The sequence below is a fragment of the Nycticebus coucang genome, chromosome 24, assembly GCF_027406575.1.
Source record: "Nycticebus coucang isolate mNycCou1 chromosome 24, mNycCou1.pri, whole genome shotgun sequence".
Lineage (NCBI taxonomy): Eukaryota > Metazoa > Chordata > Mammalia > Primates > Lorisidae > Nycticebus > Nycticebus coucang.
The window spans coordinates 26,931,668-26,955,795 of NC_069803.1; the positions used below are offsets into that span (position 1 = coordinate 26,931,668).

The 24,128-nt window shown below is 44.9% G+C and overlaps 1 long non-coding RNA gene and 1 other non-coding gene across 10 annotated transcripts; one reads left to right on the forward strand and one right to left on the reverse strand.

Moving 5' to 3' along the window:
* Positions 1-10,241: 10,241 nt before the first annotated feature.
* Positions 10,242-23,986, reverse strand: LOC128576501 (uncharacterized). Of its 9 annotated transcripts, none has more exons than XR_008377405.1 (7): positions 23,803-23,986; positions 17,187-17,450; positions 13,733-14,922; positions 13,612-13,653; positions 12,797-12,837; positions 12,615-12,684; positions 10,242-10,407 (listed from the first exon to the last, which is right to left on the reverse strand). It is a non-coding gene; the product is annotated as an uncharacterized LOC128576501 (long non-coding RNA). The 9 variants fall into 9 exon arrangements; XR_008377404.1 differs by having other exon boundaries at positions 12,797-12,841; XR_008377402.1 differs by lacking the exon at positions 13,733-14,922.
* LOC128576631 (U6 spliceosomal RNA) lies at positions 10,457-10,559 on the forward strand. Its single transcript, XR_008377462.1, has one exon. It is a non-coding gene; the product is annotated as a U6 spliceosomal RNA (small nuclear RNA).
* Positions 23,987-24,128: the final 142 nt, after the last annotated feature.

Here is a 24,128-nt window from a genome sequence, read left to right on the forward strand (position 1 = left end):
TCCAGGACAGGGGTGTCTTCTAGTCCTTTTTGTCTGACCTGGGGTCATGATGCCTTCAGCGCCCCACTTCACATTGGCCTTTGTCTAGGGAACCAGTGACAAGCTTCCGCTAGAAATTCAGTCCCACTGTGGAGTCATGTCTAAAGCCCTAGCCTCTCCTTCCACTCTGCTAGGAGCTCACAGTGGCCTGTGGGGCCAGGGACCAAGAGCATCTGAGGGCACTCCTCCCAGAGAACAGGAAGCAGGTGGTTAGCAGCTAGCTCTGTGGCAATGTGGTGTCTCTATAAGAGAACAGTGCAGGCCTGGACACCTGGGCGATACCTCCTACTTCCCACCTTTGTCTCTAAGACAATAATCTAGAACAGAAAAGGAGACAGGGACCAAGCCAGACCTGCCCCATTGGGGTCTGCAAGAAACAAGATGGCTGGGCTCCTGTTAGTTAGCCAGGGCCTGCTCAGGAAGACTTTCAAGACACAGCAGCCTCCTTTGCTAGTAAAACATGGCCCTATGCGAGCCCTGGCCCTGTTTTGCTTTTTTAGGGAGGGAGGAGAGAAGTGCTTAGTCTAAGAAGTGAATAAAGAGGTGGGAGAATGAGGGTGGCTGAATAAAGCCATCATGTGGACCTTGCCACTTTCTCCATGGTACATCCCACCAACACCTAAGTTGTTTGGGGCACTGAGTTCAGTGCTGTGGGTATTACAGAGTGAATGAGGCCTACGGCACCCCTGTCAGGGGCTCACCTCTTACAAAGGAGAAGAGCACATGGGGACAGCACCAAACCTGGGTCCCCCATTGAACCTGCAGTAAACTTGAACTCATCCACGTGAGTGGTCAGAGGGCAGGCCTCCAGGGCACTGTCAGAGGCAGCAAGGGGCTCCCTGAGGGCTGGGCCAGGTCAGCTGGAACAGGAAGAGCCTGAGCAGGAGGACAGTCAGTGTCCTGGGATCAAAGTCCAGAAAGGTTTGATCCGGGATCAATTCCAAGGGCTTCATTTGGGGCCAGAATAACACAAGCCCACAGGATCAAAAGCCGAGGAGACTTGAGAACACGTAACCAAAGACATAAAAATCTCATAAGAGCAGCTCATGAGTCCTAGATAATTGCCACAAACTAGTCCCTGGCCATGTGGTTTAAGGGCCTCAGGTTGATTTCAGGGCACAGGGTGGAGGCAGAACCATTGAGCCCACCCATGCATCACAGCCGTGCCCTACCAAGGAAATGAGGAGGGGCATTCACGACAAGCATGCAGCTGCAGAAAGTGAGGCCCATCTGAGCCCTTGGTTACCAGATGTGAAAAGCCATCTGCATCTGGGCGGCGCCTATGGCTCAAGGAGCAGGGCACCAGTCCCATATGCCAGAGGTGGTGGGTTCAAACCCAGCCCCGGCCAAAAATCACACACACACAAAAAAAGAAAAGCCATCTGCATCTAAAGCTCCTGTCCTCTAGCATAGCGCTGACAGGTCTCCCCTCTCCTGTTTCTTGGTGGTCACTGGTCCCTCCTGGCTGCACTCCAGTCTCTTCCTTGTCCAGCACCTCCTGGGTGCACAAGGCCCAACAGAATGGGGCCGCTACTTGTCATTCATCACTACACCCAGCCTTCCCACTACCAATCCCATTTCCTAGGAGAGCAATCCAATTGCTGACCCCTTAGGTCAGGGGTATACCCTAATCCAATGAGCTATGACCTCAAAAGGAAAGGAAAAGACAGGGTAAGTGTAAAATTAGAGACGCAAGAGTGGCTGTGACTAGGGCCAAAGCTGGAGATGAAATCTGTGGCAAGTGCTGAAGAAATAGGAAAAACAACAACAATAACGATAGCAAACACCACGGAGGAGTTACTGTGCTACACAGCATCCCTGTAAGCACTTAACAGGTAGGGACTCATCAATCTCCACTGCAATTTACAGTAATCCAGGAGTATTATCCCCATTTTACAGATTTTTTTCCTTTTTTTTTAAGTTTTATTATTAAATCATAGCTGTGTACATTAATGCCACCATGGGGCACCATACATGGGTTTTATAGACCATTTGACATATTTTCATCACACTGGTTAACATAGCCTTCCGGGCATTTTCTTAGTTATTGTGTTAAGACATCTATATTCTACATTTACTGAGTTTCACATTACAGATGGTTTATTTAGAGAGATTGATTAACTTCCCAAAGTCACAGAAATGAGGAGTATTTAGACATACCTTGTCTTGCAGTTCAGCCCCCCAGCAAGTCACTTAACTGCTCTGTGCTTCTGTTTCCTCTCCTGTAAAACAGGGATCATAATTGTACCTACTCTGGGGCTATTGGCCAATTGCCTGACATGTTAGTCTGCTCAGGCTACCATAACAAAACACCACAGACTTCTGTGGTCTGAACTAGAGAATTTTATTTCCTCATGGTGCTGGAGGCTGGGAAGTTCAAGATCAAGGTGCTCGAACTGGTTTGCCAATGGGGGGCCTTCTCCCTCTGTCCTTGTGTAGCAGGGAGAGAGACAGAAAGCTCTCTTTCTTTGTCTCTTTGTATAATGCCACAGTCCTGTGGTTTTAGAGCCCCACCCTTGATCTTATTTAATCTTAATTACCTCCTAAAGAGTCTATCTCCAGATACAGTCTATTACATTGGGGGTTGAGGCTTTCGTGGTATCACAGCAATCTCAAACTCTTGGGTTCAAGCAATCCTCTTGACTCAGCCTCCCAAGTAGCTGGGACTACAGGCGCCCACCACAATGCCTGGCTATTTTTTTTAGGGACGGGGTCTCACTCTTGCACGGGCCTCGGCCTCCCAGAGTGAGGCTCTAACATGAATTTTTTAGAACACAGTCAGTCCAGAGCACCTGACAATGGACAACACGCCATAAACATCAGCCATTATCATGACAATTCTTGTCATATTGACCTTGGGCTTCTTGAATCACAGCGGGTGTCTGCCATTCTCCTCTGCAGGTGAGTAGCCAGAACAAGAGCCCCTGCAAACTCCTAGACCCACAGTCCCTGTGTTGTGAGAACAGGGAGGGACCTGATAAGTTCCTAGGCTTAAGCCTTTTACTTTTCAGGAGAGAAACCAAAGACAGAGGTCGAGGGGGTTGCCACACCTCTGGGACTAGAATTCCAGTCTCTAGGATCCTTGGCAACACAGTTTCTGTGTCTCTGGCTGTGCGGCAGCCCCAGTCTCAGGCCCCTTCCCTATTTCCTTTTTTTTTTTTTTGAGACAGCGCCTCAAGCTGTCATCCTGGGTAGAGCGCCATGGCATCATAGCTCACAGCAACCTCCAACTCCTGGGCTTAAGAGATTCTCCTGCCTCCACCTCCCAAGTAGCTGGGATTACAGGTGCCCACCACAATGCCCAGCTATTTTTTGGTTGCAGCTGTCGTTGTTTGGCGAGCCCGAGCTGGATTCGAACCTGCCAGCTCAGGTGTATGTGGCTGTTGCCTTAGTCACTTGAACCACAGGCGCGGAGCCCTCTTCCCTATTTCCTGTTGCACATGTCCCAGGAAGTAACCCCTATCTCTTTCTGTTCTGTGTCATCAAGTGGCCCATAGCACTTATGTGATCCTTCTAGCATCTGCACAGTTTTAGGCACTGCTGAAAATCCAGAGTGGACCTGGAGTTTAGGGGTTGGGCATTCAGACAGTAAAGCTTGAAGCAAGCGATGTGAATCATCAATACGTTCAGAAGTTTTGTGAAGTGGATCCAACTTGCCTCAGACTGGGGTGATGGGGTGGGCTCCGTGATGGAGGTGGAAGGAAGAGGACATGGAAGCAAGGCGGGTCATGCTTTTGCTCTGCTGGGCCTTCAGCACTGTGGGAGCTCAGGCCCAGCACTAGTCCTCTCTGACCTTCAGTCTCTTCATCAGAAAACAGAGGGAATGGGCTGGTCTTGACTCTGTCAAGTCCTGGCATGCTGTGCTCCTCTGTCCTGTAGCTCTAACCAAGTGCTCTTTCTCCTGGCCTGCTCAGTTGCTTTTCTGGAACTTGCCAGGGCCAGGGCAATGAAGTCTGAACCCTCACTGAGTGTGATAGCCAGTGCAACTCGACTCACTAGATTAGAAGCATGGTCTTGGGGTGGTTTCAATCCCCATCAGATTTGAACAGCCCTGAAATCACTCCTGGGGCTCCTTCTAAGGGGAACAAGATACTTCCTGGAAACTGTAGGCCTGGGTCATGTCCTTTGAGCACCTCTAAGAACCCTGGGCACCCCAGGCTGACCATTCATTTTACCCTGGCATCCTCACCACCTCTCCAGCTGGGGCAGGACAGGGCTTCAGGCAAACGTCCCACCCTTCCCCCAGCTCCTTCTCCCTGGCCAGGGTGAAGTTGGCAACTTCTGCTGCACCAGCCCTGGATACACCTGTCAAAACAAAGCCACAGGAGAGGAGAGCAGGGAGCTGAAAAACAGTTTGACCACACTGAACTTTCCAGCAGGGCTGTGCTGGGCTGGGCTGGCAAGCCTCAAGCCATGGGTGAGCATAGGCTGCTGAGTAGTCAGTCTTCCTGGGGATGGCTTGACCTGCAAGAGCACAGGTCATTTATTGTCCTTGCCTTCGCCTGTCCCTCCCATCCTTTTGTTTTCTTTTAAACACTTCCAAGTTCAAGGCTCTGGTCTTGATGTGATAAGAGGTGTGCAAAGGCTAGCTAAGAGCCTACTGCAGAATAACCATGCAGGAGCCCATGGAAATGTAGATTTCGGGCCTGGCCTAGAACCTCCAATTCGTAATCCCAGAGATGGGGTGGGGTAGGAGGGCCAGGGAGGGCAAACTCGAGTTCCCCAGGGATTCTGATGACCTATGTAAAACTTAAGAACCACAGATGTAGCAGATAAAGAAGGAAAAAGATTGTTTTATTTATGTATATCTTCTCATTTAATTCTCACAGGCAAAGTGTATTGGCATTTTATAGGTCAGAAAACAAAGCTTTGAAAAGCAACTTAATTTGCTCAGGACCACATAGATTTAAGTGGATTTGAACCTAGGATTTACAGAAGCTGCTAGACTGAGTTGCTTCTTACAGAATGGTAGGATCAGAAATTAGAAGAGGCCTAACTTTGCACTGGAGAAAACTGAGGTCCCCAGAAATGGACTTGCTCAAGGTCCCAGAGCAAGCTAGTGACAAAGGCATCAAATCAATGGCTACCATTCCTAGTTCCTGTTCCAGCTACCTTGTCCCTAAACCCTACCAGCAAGAACAATACTGAGCCAGCAACAGAAGAGTGCTGCTTGCTGGGAGAGCTGTGGGCTGCTCACAGGAAGCCAGGTACTAATCTTCGGCCTTTTCCCTGAGCCAAGGTCTCCAAAACGGGAGCCCAACCAAGTCCTCTGGGGTGAGAAATAAACTATTCCAATTTAAAGCTTCTTCTTACTGTGCTTCGTCTATTCTAGGTCACATTATGTTTTCACATAATCAGATCTGACATGAAGTCAACTAAAAACTTTAGGACAAGAATATGATTTGAAAATCAATCTGTGGGTGGCGCGCGTAGCTCAAGTGGGTAGGACGCCGGCCACATACACTGAGGCTCACAGGTTCAAACGCAGCCTGGGCCAGCTAAAACAACAATGACAACTGCAACAACAGCAAAAAAAAAAAAAAAAATAGCCAGGCATTGTGGAGTGCACCTGTAGTCCCAGCTACTTGGGAGGCTGAGGCAAGAGAATCGCTTGAGCCCAACAGTTTGAGGTTGCTGTGAGCTACGATACCACAGCACTCTACCCAGGGCGACAGCTTGAGACTCTGCCAAAAAAAAAAAAAGAAAAAAAGAAAAGAAAATGAATCTGTATTTACTACCCTTGTTTTTTTTTTGTTGTTGTTTGTTTGTTTTTGAGGCAGAGTCTCACTCTGTCACCCTGCATTGAGTGCTATGGCACCATCACAGCTCATAGCAACCTCAAACTTTTGGGCTTAAGTGATTCTCTCAGCCTCCCAAGTAGCTGGGACTACAGATGTGTGCCACAACACCTGGCTGGTTTTTCTGTTTTTAGTAGAAATGGGACCTCAATCCTGCTCAGGCTGGTCTCAAACTCCTGAACTCAAGCAATCTACCCGCCTTGGCCTCCCAGAGTGCTAGGATGACAGGTCTGAGCCACCACACCCAGCTGTATTAACTATCCTTAATTGTACACATCACTCCATGTGTATATCATACCTTGACACATTAGCCAGTAATAGTCCATGAAAATAGTGTATAAATAAATAAATTTACATATACTGGGAGGGTGATAAACAATTGTTTTACTAATGGGGGATGTGATCAAAATGTTAGAACACCACAGCACGAAGCCATTTCCCTTGCTTACAACATTCCCCCTAGTGATCAAACAGAGCTCCCCGCTTAAAGAAAGGAAGAAAGAGTATCTCCTTGGGATGATTTTGCCCAAGTTCTAGTCTGATAGTTCCTTTCCTTTCTGAACTCCCAGACCTTTATCCCAGACAAGCCTGTTCCCTACATTTGCAACTTGGAACTCGCTGGTTTTCCATCATCCATCATTGTCATGATTTCAGCTTCACAGGCCTCTGGTCTTCCAGACATAAAAACCTTGTGGAAACCTTAATGGCAGTGTGGGGATCCCACTGCATCTGTTCACTCATTCAACAAACATGGAGCTGCGCCTAACTGTCACGTCCTGTGCAGAGGAGGCTAGATCCAGACCCACGCTGGCTTCCTGCCCACACTGGCTTCCAAACTACCAGACAGGGAAGTGGAGCCCAAACGGGGAGCAGGGGTCTCGTGGGTGAAAGAAATAGAGATTAGAGTTTGGGGCTGCCAAAGCACGTGGGACTGGATGCTAGACAGGGGACTGGGCAGAAGGGAGTTGTGCAGAGGAGCTCAGATGTCTGCACAGACTTTCCCTTGAGTCATTGGCTTGACTGTGCCACTGTGGGGGATGTACGAGCCGACCGGAGATGCCGAAGGGTATACAGTGGTGGGAGATTTTGGACGTCTGACCAGCTAGGTTTTGCCAAACATACTGAGCATTCAGTTGAGACAACAGAAAACCCCTAACTTAAAAGTAAAACCACAAGACATAACAAAGCCAAAAAAACAATATCCCTCTGTCAATAATTGATAGAATAAGTAAACAGAAAAGCAGTAACGATACGGAAGGTTTCTTTTTTTTTAGAGACGAGTCTTACTTTTTCACCCTCAGTAGAGTGCGGTGGCATCACAGCTCACAGCAACCTCCAGCTCTTGGGCTTAGGCGATTCTCTTGCCTCAGCCTCCTAAGTAGCTGGGACTACAGGCGCCCATCACAATGCCCGGCTATTTTTTGTTGCAGTTTGGCCAGGGCAGGGTTCAAACCCACCACCCTCAGTATATGGGGCCCGTGCCCTACTGACTGAGCCACAGGCACCACCCAATATGGAAAGTTTCAATATTACTTTCAACCAATCTCACTTAATGATGTGGGAAAAATATTATACCTGCCACAGGTGAATATCATTCTTTTCAAGGACAAATAGAACATTCATCAAAGCAAAACATATTGTGGACATAAAACAAGACTCAATATAGGCCAGGCGCGGTGGCTCGTGCCTGTAATCCCAGCATTCTGGGAGGCTGAGGCGGGTGGATTGCTTGAGCTCAGGAGTTTGAGACCAGCCTGAGCAAGAGCAAGACCCCGTCTGGATAAATAGCCAGGCATTGTGGCAGTTGCCTGTACTCCCAGCTACTAGGGAGGCTGAGGCAAGAGAATCGTTTTGAGCTCAAGAGTTTGAGGTTGCTATGAGCTATGACGCCGTGACACTCTATCAAGGGTGACAAAGTGAGACTCTGACTCAAAAACAAAAAAAAAAAAAAACAAAAGAAAAGAAAAAACAAGTCTCAATGAATGGATAAAAGAATTCAAATCACACTGAGTCTGTTGTCTAACCACATGGTATTAAGTTAGAAATGAACATAGAAAGATATTTGCTAGGTCCCCCAAATAACTGAAAACAAACAACACACTTCTAATTGCTCATGAGTCAAAGAAAAAAATCACAAGGGAAATGAGAAAATAGTTTGGACTTCACAAAAATGAAAACATAATACGTAAAATTTGTGTGATAGAGCTAAAGCAGTACATGGGGTGAAAATTAAAACATTGAACATTTATATTAGAAAAGAAGGACCAGGCTCGGCGCCTGTAGCTCAGTGGGTAGGGTGCCAGCCACATGCACTGGGGCTGGTGGGTTCGAACCCAGCCAGGGCCTGCTAAAACAACAATGACAATAATAACAAAAATAATATCTGAGTGTTGTGATGGGCACCTGTAGTCCCAGCGCCTCAGGAGGCTGAGGCAAGAGAATCACTGAAGCCCAGGAGTTTGAGGTTGCTGTGAGCTTGTGACGCCAGGCATTCTACCAAGGGCGACATAGTGAGACTCTGTCCCACCCCACCCCCCGAAAAAAAAAAGAAAAGAAAGAAAAGAAAAAACAAAAAGAAAAGGTCTATAGTCTCAAAAATTCATGAAAAAACAAAGGAAAAGAAAAGGTCTATATTCTCAAAAAGTCATGAAAAAATAAAGGAAAAGAAAAAGAAAATGGTGGACACTTCCCAGATAGTTCTTCCACACCTCCAATATGGCCTAGTCATTCTACTCCTAGAATATACCCAAGAAAAATAGCAACATATACCCAAAAATACTTGCACTAGAACATTCACAGAATATTTACTAGTAAGAGCTAAAAAACTGAGGAAAAGCAAATGTCCATCATGAGAAGAATGGATAAATAAGTTGTAGTACATTCATACACTGGAATTGCACTTAGAAATAAATGATATTAGACCCCAAAATATGGATGAATCTCAAAAAAATTACGCTGTGTAACAGAGAAAACATCTGAAAAAAAGGGCCAAATGTTTTAGAAGATGTCTCTTTAAACGTCTCCTCCCCCAGCTCATTTTGGGATTAAAACCTTTATCCCTGCTGGAGGCCAGGAATCAGTGGGACAGGGAAATATTATTTGTTCTTTGTACCACAAGAGATGGCTCAGTGGAATTGTCCCATTATCCAGACACAGGTTCATGAGATCGTCTTTGCAGGAGATGAGGTGGAGATTAGGACCATCAACTATATATAGTTAAACTAGTCCCAGGCTGAAAAAGCCTTTTAAACGCTCTGCATTCCTGCTTATACATAGGACGGTAGTACTTTAAGACAGAGTCTACCGTATACTTCCTTTGCCAGCACATTAATAAATTCTCCTTTTTTTCTCCTCAAAATGCTTGTTCTCATTCTTCTGATTTGGCCTCCTGGACAAGTGACAAACTTTCAGTAACAACTGAGAGATGCCATCCACAGAAGGGTACGTGGAGCGGGATTCTAGTTATGTAAAAGTCGAGAATGGGAAAAATCAATCTAGAAATAAGATCAGTCATTGTCTGGGACGGAAGCGGGCAGGATTGTAAGAAGCATGCGGGAGTTTTCTGAGGTGACAGAAATGTTCTGTACCTTGTTAGGGGTGCTGGTTATACAGGTGTGTACATTTGTCAAAACTTACCAAATTATACACTTGAAATGTGTACATTGTATTGTACATAAATTACATAGAATAAAACTGATTTAGAGAAAAAACAGCTAGTAATCCCAGTGAGAATGGTCCACTTCACAAAATCTCAAAGCGGCAGAGGCTGGCATGGATGTGGAGAGAAGGGAACACTTTTACGCTGCTGGTGGGACTGCAAACTTTATACAACCTTTTTGGAAGGAAGTATGGAGAATGCTCAAAGCACTGAAAGTAGACTTCCCATTTGATCCTGCAATCTCATTACTGGGTATCCCAGAAGAAAAAAAAAATCATTTTATCATAAAGACATTTGCACTAGATGGTTTATCACAGCTCAATTTACAATCGCCAAATTGTGGAAACAACCTAAATGCCCACCAATCCAGGAATGGTTTAACAAGCAATGGTATTTGTACACCATGGAATACTCCTCAGCCATTAAAAAGATGGTGACTTTACATCTTTTGTATGAACCTGGATGGAGTTGAAAAACATTCTTCTTAGTAAAGCATCACAAGAATAGAGAAGCAAGAATCCAATGTACTCAATTCTGATATGAGGACGATTAATGCCAGGACATGGTGGGGGGTGGGGGAATGGGGGAGTGGTGAGAGGGAAGGAGGGTCGCCCTGTTGGAGGTGGGACATAATTATAAGAAAGACTTTATCTAACAAACGCAAGCAATGTAACCTGGTTACATTTACCTTCAATGATCCCCCAACAATAAAAAAATAAATAAATAAAATTAGAAAAACAGCGAGGACACCACATTTTATTCATTAGATTAAAAGACTTAAAATGTCAAATGTTAGGGAGGATTTTCTCAGTAGGCATGCAAAGTGGTAGAGCCTCTTTGGAAAACTGGCTTCTCGTAAAGGTGAATATCCATCTACTATATGACTCAGCAGTTCCACTCCTAGGTATTTGCCTAAGAAAAGTTAAAAAAAAAATCCATTAAAAATACTTGCATAAAGTGCTCGCTTTGGCAGCAGATACACTAAAATTGGAAGGATCCAGAGAAGATCAGCATGGCCCCTGCGCAAGGATGACACGCAAATTCGTGAAGCGTTCCATATTTTTGGTAAAAAAAAAAAAAAAATACTTGCATAAAAACCTTCATAGCTGCTTTAATCCTACTTGCTCCATTCTGGAAATAGCCCATCTATCTGGCAATGAGAGAATGAGTAAATAAATGGTGGTATTTTCATGCAGTGGGACACCAGGAAGAAAGAAGGGGAAGAGGGAGAGAAGGGAGAGGGGAGAACGGAGGAAGAGAACCAACGAGGAGGGAGAGAAGGGGGGAAGGGGAGGAGGAAAAGGAGGAAAAAAGTGGAAGACCAATACAACACAAGCAACAACACAAAGACTCAAAAACACGATAACGAAGAAAAGAAGCTCATAGACTGTGATTCCATTTATTTTAAAATGAAATTTTAGAAAAGGTAAAACAACTCCGTGATACTAAATATCAGTTGTACAGGAGAAGAGCAAGGACTGAAGGAAAAAGCAAAGGACAAGTTTTGGCTGTCATGGAAATGGTCTCTAGCTTGGTAGATGAGTGTTTTATGCATTTGGGTAAACTTATCAGACCGAGCATTTCACCGAATATAAATTAAAATTCAGTTTTTTAACAAAAGTCATTAAAAATAGAAATTCAGGAAAAAACAAAGAAATTCTTTCAGGTTTGTGAGCCAAAAAAGAATAAAATGAGTTTCAATAAATACAGAAAATATTTTCAAACTATTTTATAATGAAAGAAGTTGAGGAATGAGGCAGTACTTGGAGAAAAAATATAGTCTTAAAACAATTATATTAGAAGAAGAAGAGAAGCTCCAATTAATGAGCTAAGCACACAGCTTAAAGTTTGGAGGCTGGGTAAGGTGGCTCATGCCTGTAATCCTAGCACTCTGGGAAGCCAAGGCAGGTGGATTGCTTGAGTTCGAGACCAGCCTGAGCAAGAGCGAGACCTCCGACTCTACTAAAAATAGAAAAACTGAGGCAAGACGATCGCTTGAGTCCAAAAGCTTGAGGTTGCTATGAGCTATGACGTCAGGACACTGTACTCAGGAGGCCAGAGTAAGACTCTGTCTCAAAAAAAAGAAGTTTGGCCCAGTGTGGTGGCATCTGTAGTCCCAGCCACTTGAGAGGCTGAGGCAGGAGGATCACTGGAGCCAGGAGTTTGAGGCTATAGTTCACCATGATCATGCCTGTGAATAGCCACCCAACTCTAGCCTGGGAAATGTAGTGAGGTCCCCCTTCTCTAAAAAATAAAAACAAATGTTAAAAAAAATAAAAAGAAGTTGGGGGCAGCGCCTATGGCTGAAAGGGGTAGGGTGCTGGCTCCATATCCAGAAGTGGCAGGTTCAAACCCAGTCCTGGCCAAAAAATAAATAAATAAATAAAAAGAAGTTGGAACAAGTGTGCCACAGTACATATAAAGTAGAAAGAAGGAAATAAAGAGAAAAAATAATGAAATTGAAAAAAGGGGGGGGTTGGAATAGAGTGGATTAACAGAGCCAAAAGTTGGTTCTTCGAAAAGACTAAGAAAATTGATAACCCCAGGCAAAATGGATCCAGAAAATGAAAGAAGGCATAAATATAGAGAATATTAATTAGCAGCAGAAAAGATGATGATAAGAAGAAATACTATGAAAATTTGATGCCAATAAATTTCAAATCTTAGTTGAAACAAACAAAGTAATAGGAAAATTTCACTCACTGAAACTGACTCAAGAAGTACAAAAGCTGAATGGTCAGAAACCATTAAAGAAATTGAAATCTGTTGTCTTAAATATTCCCATAAGGAAAATACCAAGCCCACGCAAAAAGACTCGCTAATTCTACCCAAAGACAAAATTCCAATCCAATGCAAACTCTTCCAGAGAACAGAATAAGGGTCATCCTCTGACTTAATTTATGCTGATAGAAATTCCAGATAACAAAACCAGAAAGGAAAATATATAGATACAGAAAGGGCATTTAGTTACTTAAGCATCCATTAACAATTTTTTTTAATTCTTATTAAACTAGGAATAAAAAGGAACTATTAAACCTGATGTATCTATCACACCTACCTAAAAGGCCTACAACAAACATCTTTCATAAAGGTGAAGAACTGGGAGCATTTCCCTTTACCTGAACCAGACATTATCTGCCTCCTGTGATGGTGCAGGAGAAAGTACACAGCACCATTTATGAAGTCAACCTGCCCAAAAAAGGAAGGAAAAAAAAAAAAAGAAAATTGATGTATTCAAGCCTCTGCTAGACCAATCTTCTGATGTACAGTGTAGACAATAGTGCCGAAGAGAGAAACATACCACCTTCATGATGTTGAGAGGTTGGCTGTCACTGTAACCCACTTTCTTCAACAAATAAACAGCATGGGAAGGGAGAAAGGAGTAGAGAGAATATTATAAATTAAAAGAGGCTCAAAATTAATCTTCAAATAAAAGTTTATTGAAAAGAGAGAGGGACTTAAGAGACACATCAACCAAATGCAACACAGTGTGGACTGTGTTTGGATCTTAACAAATCAACTTACAAACAAAGCATTTCTTTAATAAGATACGAGGAGGGCGTGAGGCATCTTTCCTCATTGACTGGGGCTCCCAGGGGCTCTGGGCTACTGGTCAAACTATCTCCAGCCCACCTCCCTGGCTTATGCTTGGGTCATTTCTTTCTCCCAACATTCCCTTCCTCTTTATTGCTCCAGGTTTAAATCCTGCAGGTCCTCCAGACCCAGCTCAGATACTGCCTAGAGCTGTTGTGTTAGTTTACTGAGCAACCACTCCCTCTTCAGGTAGTAACACCCCTATTTTCTTTGGATAAATACCCACGATCATTTCAAATTGTTCAAATGGGGCTGATCTTACCACTCTGTCTGTTTGCCATTTTCCCTTTATCATGCTTTTGCCATCTGCCCTTTACTATGAAGTTAAAACAACTGGCTTCCCCGAGATTGCACCCCCGCCAGGCAGGGGCTTCTGCCTTCTCTCCTGGCCCACCCTCTCCACGATAACTCAGAGATCTTTTTTTGTCTCCTTTCCCTACAATAATCTAGAAACAGAACAAGGCAGCAGGCTGATGGGCGTGTGGAAAAAGCATATTCCTGGTGTCTTGATGTGACTCTTACCTCTGACAAGCTGGATGACTTTCTGAGTCCCACTTTCCTCATCTGTAAAGCAAGGGCAATAACAGCTCTCATGGGGTTGTTGAGAGAATTGAGTGAAAGAATTTATGTGACGTCCACACACCTCCGGGCACACTCTGGTCTTTCTGTTTCCATTCTTGCTGCTCTCCATGGAACAACCAAAGTTTTTTGTTTGTTTTCGATTTGTTTTTTAGCACAAATCAGATCTCCTATATTCTGTGCCTAAAACTCTTCCATGGGTTTCTTATCACTCCTGGAATAAAATCCAAACTCTTTCACTAGTCCCATCTGGCTCTGCCAGTGTTGAGTCCTGCCAACATCTCTAACTTCCATCATTCCTCTCTTGGTCACTGCCCCAGACAGGGACGATCTTCCCCGCAAAGGGCAGGCAGGTTCCAACTTCAGGGTACGAACATGTACGGCCTAGAACTCTCTTCCCCTGACTTCTCAAAGGCCACCTCCTCGGAGGGGCTTTCCTGATTGTTTCTTCTAAAACATGGGAAGAAATTAACAGGGCGGGGCTGTGTGAGCTGCAGAGGGAACATTTCACATTCACTGCTGGCATCACGTAAGCTCCCCGACCAGGCTGCAAGAGCGTGGTCTCTGCTTCTCCAGGTAAGAGAAAGTATTCAGTCCTTGTGAGCTGAAATGCACCAGAGACAGCCCTGGGCTAGAACTCTCAGGGAAGCCAGTCCTGGGTTCTCTTCTCACCAGCAGGGCTGGTTATTAACTCCTCCTCTGCTCTGGTACTGGGAGGCTGCCAGTCCCATGTCTTTTACCCACCTGGCTCTGCCCATAGGACGGAGGCTGCAGGCCTGGAGGGAGAGATTCCTTCCTGCCTGCTTGTCGGGGTCTTTGGTTCCTTCCAGAATCACATCAACCTCCCTCTTCACTCTGGAATTGCAGCAACTGAAGCCAGCCTGAAGTTTCTTCAATACAGAAGCAGCCTTGTTGCAACTCCCCTCCTCTCTTAGAGACACCAGCGCCAGCAGGTTGTGCCCCCTTTGCAGAGGTCTGAGTCCCCTTCTCTGAGCTCAGACACATCAGCATTAGCTGAGCTAAGTCCCCTCTCCAGTTTTCTGGGCCCCTCCTCCAAGTTTCTGAGCTTTAATAGATCACTTTGTTGCACCAGCCCCGAAGTGGGTAGCTGCCTCCTGACGTTGTAACCTCCGTGTTATCTTAGGGTCCTCTCTTTGACTCTTTTCTAGTGGAAAACTTTATACCAGTCAACAATTCTCTGTATTAAATCCTCTTATTTGAATAACTGGTGTGTTTTCTGCTCCTGACAGCACCCTAATGGTACAGCAACCCAGGGAAGAAAGAATGAGACATCAGATCATTCGGTCAAGTTTGAGGCCAAGAGGACCAGAGGATGCTCAGCTCAAACAGTAAGGAAAGGAAAATTAGGTATCTTCTTTAGGGAGTGGAAGGGAGAAAATTTGGAGCTGGAATAGCAAGGATCAGTCCAAGAAACTTCAAATCATTCAATATATTTAGAAAATGTCTCCTGTTTTTCAGGTATTCTAACTAAAAATGACAGACAGAACTGGATTCTGTAACCAAACTTTGCACCTACAATCAGTGACCTAGGTATGTTATGTATGCTGTAGTTACTTCCACCTTCAGGAGGGAATGTGTCGTTGTACTCATGACTGACGGTCAGAGATGACCTATGATGGGGAAGGAGTGAAAGGAGCGGTTGGAAACCCGCAAATGAAGGGAAAGAACTTCCAAAGTCCGTGACATTGCAAAAAAGGGGGGGAGGGTGGGAGAAGAGCCAAAGGAAGATTTACCATAGGAAACCACCTCCCTGACCTTGTGTTTTAAGTGTTTTATTGACTACTACTTCTTCCTGCCCAGAGGTCAGGGGTTAAGAACAAAGTTTGAGAGCTGAAGAGAAGACAGGATTTTTTTTTTTTTTTGAGACAGTCTCCCTATTTCACCCTGGGTAGAGTGCTGTGGCATCACAGCTCATAGCAACCTCAAACTCTTAGGCTTAAGTGATTCTCTTGCCTCAGCCTCCCAAGTAGCTGGGACTACAGGCACACGCCACAACACCTGGCTGTTTTTTGGTTGCAGTTGTCATTGTTGTTTAGCAGGCCCGGGCCGGGTTCAAACCCGGCAGCCTTGGTGTATGTGGCCGGCGCTGTAACCACTGAGCCACGGGTGCTGCCAGAAGATAGGAATTATGACAGTCTGGTCAGGCAGAGTGAATATGGCTCCAGGGGCATTCAGGAAAGAACCCCAGAACCCCGTGTTTTCATGCCTTTTTAGGAATCTTACCTGCAATTTCAACACATAAACTAGATCAGGGACGGCCTGCTAGGGGCCTTTTTCAGGTACTGACAATAGTCTATCTCCCGCTTGAAAATGGAGCAAGTTAATTAATACAGAACTGAACATCAGAAGCAGAGTGTGAGTATGTCCAGGCAGCCCCAAGGAGAGAGACCTGGTAAATCAGCTCTAGAAGTCTCCGAGGGAAAGGGAGCCACTCTCTGGGTCCAGAGGTCTATGGATGCCCAGTTCTGACTGAAAAGTGGCTTGAAGGGGCAGAGGGAACAGCTTTTGTTTCTGCAGAACCTGGAATGCTGAGAGGAAAGAGGTTGTCGCCAGGCTGGGGAGGAAGCTCCCAAGGAAGGAGGAAGTGAAACAGAAGCTGTTGATCAAAAGCCTGGTGATTCCGTGAAGTTCCACGCTAAGCCAGTGACCCCGTGCGATGCCGGTAACACACTGAGCAGTGATGTGTTTATATCTCATGATCTTCCATGCCTCAGAGGAGGAATGCACGTGGGAGAACAGGATTCCCAAGGCCTTGTCTTTTTTTTTGAGGCAGAATCTCATTCTGTCACCCTCGGTAGAGTGCCATGGCATCACAGCTCACAGCAACCTCAGACTCTTGGGCTCAAGCGATCCTCTTGCCTCAGCCTCCTAAGTAGCTAGGACTATAGGTGCCCACCACAAAGCCCAGCTATTTTTAGAGATGGGGTCTTGCTCTTGCTCAGGCTGATCTCAAACTCCTGAGCTCAGGCAATCCACCTGCCTCGGCCTCCCAGAGTGCTGGGATTACAGGCATGACCCACGGCTACCAGTCTCAAGGCCTTGTCTTTGAAAACTCAAGTCCTGCTGACTTTGCATGTGGGTGTGCAGTCACCAAGAAGACACCTAATTGCGCTAGAATCTCAGGGCCCCTGTGTTTAGCGGTGGCCCAGGTGGATCATCTCAGGGCTCTAGGGCCTCACAGAACCTGGTGAGATTGGAGTAGGCCTGGGTGTGTCCTCTCAGCCAGGCTGAGCCAGACCCAACAGAGGATCCTAGACCCACCCCCAAGTTTCCTGGACTGATCCCAGCTTGGACCAGAAAGCTGGTTTCAGTATTTATCATGAGCAAGACTGACTTCTAGAACGTATCTGTATCCTTTACCCTTTGGAGATGCTAACCTTTGCCAGTATTAGTACACCTGAGAGGCTGATCAGAAGTTGCCCAGATACTTTGGAATTTCTAGCATCTCCTGAACTTGCCTCTTTGGAACAAAACATAGCAATTACTTGCCTTCGTACCTGATTACTCATGTTGTCAGAGGAACTGAGGCAAATAGCATATACAATGGTGTCACTGGTCCATTTCTTCCATCAGTCAGAGAGTTGACAAAACCAGTTATACCTATTAGCAAGTGAACAGATGCACGAATGTGAAGAAGGGAAGTAGACATTCCAATATCCTAACATGCTCTCTGCAGCTCCACACTCTTTCATTCTGTCTCTTTCTGTATCTCTTTCTCACACACACAGTGACGTATGTTCAGGAATGTGTGCTGCAGCAATCTGTAACAGTAAAACATTGGAAATTAGCCTGAATTCCCATTAATGGGATGCTAACTAAATTATGATACATCTCAAAAGTGGAAAATTATGTGGCTGTTGAAAAGTGATAAAGCAACTCGTTATAGATAAGGAATAATTTCCAAAATGCATTTTAAAAGCAAATTATTTCTTAAAAGATCAAGGTGGAACAGAGTTATTGTTTGTGTAAAAAGTAAAAATGCATGCATTCATTTTTTTTTTGGCTGGGCTTAATGGCTCCTGCCTGTAATCCTAGCACTTTGGGAGGCTGATGGGGGAGGATCGCTTGAGGTCAAGAGTTTGAGGCCAGCCTGAGCCAAGAGCAAGACTCTAACTCTACAAAAAAGTAGAAAAAAATTAACTGGGTTTGGTGGCACACACCTGTAGTCCCAGCCACTCGGGAGGCTGGAGAAAAAACATTGCGTAAGCCTAGGCATTTGAGGTTGCAGTGAGCTATGATGATGCCACTCTAGCCAAGGCAACAGAGTGAGACTCTGTCCCAAAAAATATATACAGGGTGGCCATAAAGTTCATAGACAACTATTTTAAATTGCACACAAACTTTATGGCCATCCTGAATATACACAGATGAATATTTTTAAATGCTGAGACTCCCTTTGGAAGGATCCATCAACTCCTGACGGAAGTTATCTTTGGAAAGGAGATCCAGGGACAGAGGTTAGAAAGGGTACAACATTTCCCTGTGTACTCTTTTGTCCCTTTTGGATTTTGTGCCTGCGTTAAGCAATTATTTCTATTTTAAAACATAAAAAAGTAAAGAAGGCAGACTTGTCTTTCCAAAGCAGGGAGTAGAGAGTACGAAGTCAGACAATTAAATTCATGAACTTACCCTAGAAAAAATGCACATGCCTCATTGCTGAATATCACTACGGTCACCTTCGAAACACTCCACTTGGACATCTGGTGACCTAGTGATATTCAGCAATGAAGTATGCAGCACTTTTTCTAGGACAAGTTCTCGAATTTAATTGTCTGGTCTTGTGTTTGCATCTAATCCAGACTGAGGAGGGCCTAGGAACTCAGGCATCCTTGTTAGAAAGTTCAGCTTTCCAGAGGGACCACACGTGTGGTTCCCCCCGCCCTCCGTCTCCCTTGGCCACAGTGGCTGAATCTCTGGGAGAGTCTTATTTCCTATTATTACTTTCTTCTCTTTTTCAAAAGCTCTGAGTCCTTCCCTTCTTCATTCACTTGTCATGACATCATGCTTCACCTCAATACACTTTCACAACATTCCCAACCTGACCACTTGTTTCCTCCTGATTATAATCTGTATTGTCAGCCCCCTGCTGAGACAAGCAGGTTGGTTGGGCTCCCTGAGCCCTGTCCCTTCTGGGAAGGCTGCCCATCTGCTGCAGTGTTAGTTAATCCTGCCCCCAGCAATTCCTGTAAGTTTCAATGCACAAGTGACCTTTTTGTCACCTGAGCCTTCTGTTCTTCCAGCCAACCTCATCTGTAGTCCCTTCTCCTCAGACTTGGGGCCCATTTCCTTGCGAATCCTATCATTCTCTTTCTGCACTTTTGGGTTACTTAAATCTCTGATTCCCTCAGTTAAATTCTCCCACACTTACCATTCTCTTGAGCCTAATCACAAACCACCTACAACACACAGGTTTCACGTAGGAGGTTACAATGAAGGACCCCTAAGGTCCAACAATTCCAATAAGGTGATGCCAGACCATGAGTCAATGTCCCCGTGTATCTTCTGTAGGGAACTACATACCCTCTGATCACATTTCTTCATAGATTCTTTCTGGGGAGAGAGTATTATAGACTGAAAAGAGCCCAGATTTGAGCCAGAGAGATGTGGGTGTGAATGCTCATTCTGTTGCTTACCAGCAGTCTAAGGCAAGTCACCTTTTGAGCCCCAGTTTTCCTTCTGAAACATGGCTATATTAAGAATCCTTACCTGGGCGGCGCCTGTGGCTCAGTCGGTAAGGCGCCGGCCCCACATACCGAGGGTGGCGGGTTCAAACCCGGCCCCGGCTGAACTGCAACCAAAAAATAGCTGGGCATGGTGGCGGGCTCCTGTCGTCCCAGCTACTTGGGAGGCTGAGGCAAGAGAATGGCTTAAGCCCAGGAGTTGGAAGTTGCTGTGAGCTGTGTGATGCCATGGCACTCTACCCGAAGGGCATAAAGTGACACTCTGTCTCTACAAAAAAAAAAAAAAAAAGAATCCTTACCTCGTAGAGTTATGAGGATTCAATGAGATGTGTAGGTAAAGGGTATATTTTAGTGTCTTGACTCAGAGTCGGTGCTGAGTAAAGCTAGTTCTCTCCCTTAGACATTCTGCAAATTCATTCTGCCAACTTCTTCCACAGAAACTATGCCATACCCATACTCACTGACATAGGCAGGACCGTCTAACACTGCTTCTGTGTGTACAACTTGATCTACAGGGAAATAGGTAGGTATGTAGTCACATGACCCAAGAAAAAAAGAAATTAAAAAAAAATAAGAAAGCGAAGACATAAAATTCATGTGTCGGAGAAGAAAAAAATGAGTAGGCAGCTGAAGAAATGGACAGCTGAGCAGTAGGAAGGAGGGGGTGTGTGGGAACGAGAAGTACACGGACCTCAGACCAACATGTCCCATGATGGTTTGGTACACATAGGTTCTTTAAGACCTTGCTTGTGAACGTGGCCCATCCAGGATAACAGGGAATCAAAAGAAGAAATGTAAGTTGACCCCACAGAGATTTGTGCCTATCTATGGTCTACAAGGAGATGACTCTAAGTCAAAGAAGCTAAACATCTGTGTGTGTTTGCCTCAGATCGTGTTAGGACCAAACCACCAGAGGCCAAGAATGTACTTGGGGAAAGGAATCCAGAAAGAAGGAAGGAATATAAAGGGGACGGAGAGGCAGAGCACAGTAAGGGAGCTCATTCCCAGAGTAGCCCTGGGATCACTCAAGCGAGCTTCCTCAAGGCTGTGCCTCATGGCACAGACAGAAGTGATTTTGAGCCCTCCCTCTCTGATATCCAACAGGTGATTTCCACTTCTGGATATAACATAGTTACTGCTACCAGGCCTCCCATCATAAAACTGGACAACAACCATAAAATGGGACAAAATGTATGACACAACTCTTCTCAGACATTGGACAACAGATAGGGCAAGACTATAACCCCCTGAGAGAAAGAAAACTCATTAAGTGAACCTTCATCATCACTCTGGGAACCGTTTTATAACTTTGGGGCAGAGAGTTAAAGTCCAATCAAAATATAGCCTTCTTACCGAGATGGGGGGTCAGAATTCAGAGTTTGGGGCAGCTGAAACAGCTGGAATCTGAAGAGCAGGGCATTGGAGAAAAGAGACATAGGCAAGAAAGGGGCCCAAAAGTTGTTTTTGAATCATCCCTTAGGACAGCAGTTCTCAACCTGTAGGTTACGACCCACAGGAACTATATGAAAGGGCCACAGCATTAGGAAGGTTGAGAACCACTGTGTTAGGACATAAATGAGGGCTGGGCTGCACAGGCACAGGGCAAAACCAGGTAGGATTTCTAGAGAGGTGGATAAGGGATTGAGAATGGAATAGGATATAAGAGGTCAAGAAGTCCTGGGGATGTTGGAGACTCAGACCAGCCAGAATGGAGAGATGTCATTAACACCTTGTTAATATCTCATCAGCACTCCTATGCTTTAGTGGTAAGGACTCTGCCCTAGAGAAAGGCCTATCATAGACCTATCTTAAGTGAAGCCAAGCCCTGAAAACAAATCTAAGTGATGAGAGTATGGAGGTTAAGGGCCTTGAAGTAAGAAGGCTTGAAAAATACCTGGGGCTTGGGCGGCGCCTGTGGCTTAGTCGGTAAGGCGCCGGCCCCATATACCGAGGGTGGCGGGTTCAAACCCGGCCCCGGCCAAACTGCAACCAAAAAATAGCCGGGCGTTGTGGCGGGCGCCTGTAGTCCCAGCTTCTCGGGAGGCTGAGGCAAGAGAATCGCTTAAGCCCAGCAGTTGGAGGTTGCTGTGAGCTGTGTGAGGCCACAGCACTCTACCAGGGCCATAAAGTGAGACTCTGTCTCTACAAAAAAAAAAAAGAAAAATACCTGGGGCTTTTCACAGATTCTTCATAATAAAGCACAAATTAAAGTCAAGTTCAAGACTGAACTGTTATGCCAGATCAAAAATTAATGCTCTTCTGGGGAAAATAACAGATCCCATAGTTTCCAAAATGTATCATTGACAATGTCAAATAGAGAATTAAAACTTACTAAATGTGCAAAAAAACAGACAAATGTGACCTATTGCCAAGAGAAAAAAAAATAGAAACTGATCCAAAAATGACCCAAATGGTAGCAAAGACTAAAACCATGGTAATAAAAATGTTCCAAGAACTAAAGGAAAATATAGTCAAAATGAGCGACAAAATAGGGAATTGCAACAGAGAAATGGAAGTTTTAAAAAAGAACAAATGGAAATTTAAAAAGTGAAAATTACAATAATGAAATACTCACTGGACAAATTTAATAGCACACTGGAAATGGAAAAAGAAAAAAGACAGTTAACGTAGAGGGAAATTAACAGAAATTACCCAAACTAAGAACATACCATACTCATGGCTGGGAAGAATCACTATTGTTAAAATGTCTATACAACCCAAAGCAATATACAAATTTCATGCAATTGCCATCAAAGCACCAACTCTATACTTTAAAGAACTTGAAAAAATAGTACTTTGTTTTATATGGAACCAGAAATAAACCTGAATAGCCAATGCAATTTTAAGAAATAAAAACAAATCTGGAGGCATCACATTACCAGACTTCAGGTTATCCTACAAGTCTGCAGAGATAAAAACAACATGGTACTGAAATAGAGATCCAGGTCTATGAATCTAGCGATGAACCCACCCATGTATCAGCACTCCTGTACTGCTCCAGCTAACGCCCTTAGAACCAGAAATCTGAGTTCTTGGCCATTTTAAAAGACAAATAATATGGGGGGAAGGGGTAAGCAGAGAGAGAAAGAAGGAGGGAGGGGTGGGGAAAGGAAGAGCAGAGAGAGGGAAGGAGGGAGGGGGTGAGGCCTTGGTATGTGCCACACCTTTTGGGGCAAGACACAATTGTAAGAGGGACTTTACCTAAGAAATGCAATCAGTGTTTATGGGGGCAAGACATGATTGCAAGAGGGACTTTACCTAACAATTGCAATCAGTGTAACCTGGCTTAGTGTACCCTCAATGAATCCCCAACAATAAAAAAAAAAAAATAAAAAAGAAAAAGAAAAAGAATGTGCACACAGAATTTTATAACCGGTAAAAATAGCCTTCAAAAATGAGGGAAAACCAAAGACATTTTCAGGAACATGTAAACTCACAGAATTCATAGCCAGTAAGTGTATCTGTGAGCTATGACGCCAAGGCACTCTACCTAGGGTGACAAAGTAAGACTCTGTCTCTAAGAAACAAAAACTGGAAACAACTCATATGTTCATCAACCAGTGAATGGATAAACAAATTGTGGTCAATCCATACTCACTATTAAAAAAAAGGAACAGGCTACTGATACACAGAACAACTTGAGTGAATCTTAGAAACTCACTAAGCAGAGGAAATCAGACTCAAAAAAGTACAGACTGTGTGATTCTATTGTGATGACGTTTCTCAAACAGACAACATCAATCTATAGTTACAGAAACCAGTTTTAAGTGGTTTCCTGGAATGGGCCAGGATGGGGTTAGGATTGGGTTGACTCTAAGGGGGAGGTAGTAAAGTTTCTGGGGTGATGTAAATATTTTGACTGGTATAGAAATTACACGGGCATATACATTTGTCAAAGTGTGCATTGAACTATGTAACTGAATTACATATAATTATGTCTCGATACATTGATTTAAGAAAAAAGTTCATCCATAGTTCCACATTGCCCGCCGATGTCGTCCTGGTGGGACATTTTCTATCTGCACTCTGAGATCTGGTCTCCGCCTCACTGCACTCCCATGCTGAGCACCCCCTATCACAGCATTCATGCAATCCGTCCTCTCCAGCTCATGAGCTACATTATTTGTGGGGTTAGGGTGACCAAGTGTTCAAGTTTGCCCAGAGCCATTGGTTTCCTGGACTTCCTGGGACATGGGACACTCAGTGCTAAAAGTGAGAAAGTCTCAGGAAAACTGGGACAATGGATCACCGTCTCTGGGACCTTGTGATACTCCTTTCTGAAGCTATTCCCAGGCTTAGAGCCTGCAAGGCAAGTGGGGAGCCTGAGGCAGTGGAGAACTAGCCTGGACACCAGGCTCACTTGGACCCTGCCCAAGGCTCTAGCTTCTCTCTGAGGCTGTCAGGTGCACTGGAAGGCAGGTAAACAGCTTACCTCAAGTCCTATTTTAGTTTAATGAAGGAGCCAAGGTCTTCCAGAGCCCCATCTCCAGGAAGTGTTCCCTCCCCCGGCTGCCTGGCCTGCCACTTTCCACTCTGGTGAAGTCATCTGGCCCCAAGTGGCCGAAGTTTCCTTTCTCTTCACACAGTCCCAAACTCACTGCCCAGTCCCAGTGCGGCCTGGGACCAATACTGACCTTTTGGGGCAGTTTGTTTGGAAAGCGCCTTATGTAAACAAAAACAGCCCTCAGGTTTGCCAGGGGCTGGCTTGTTTTCTCCCTCCGTGAGAGGGAGGAGAGCGCCCAGAGGCGTGACTCTGCC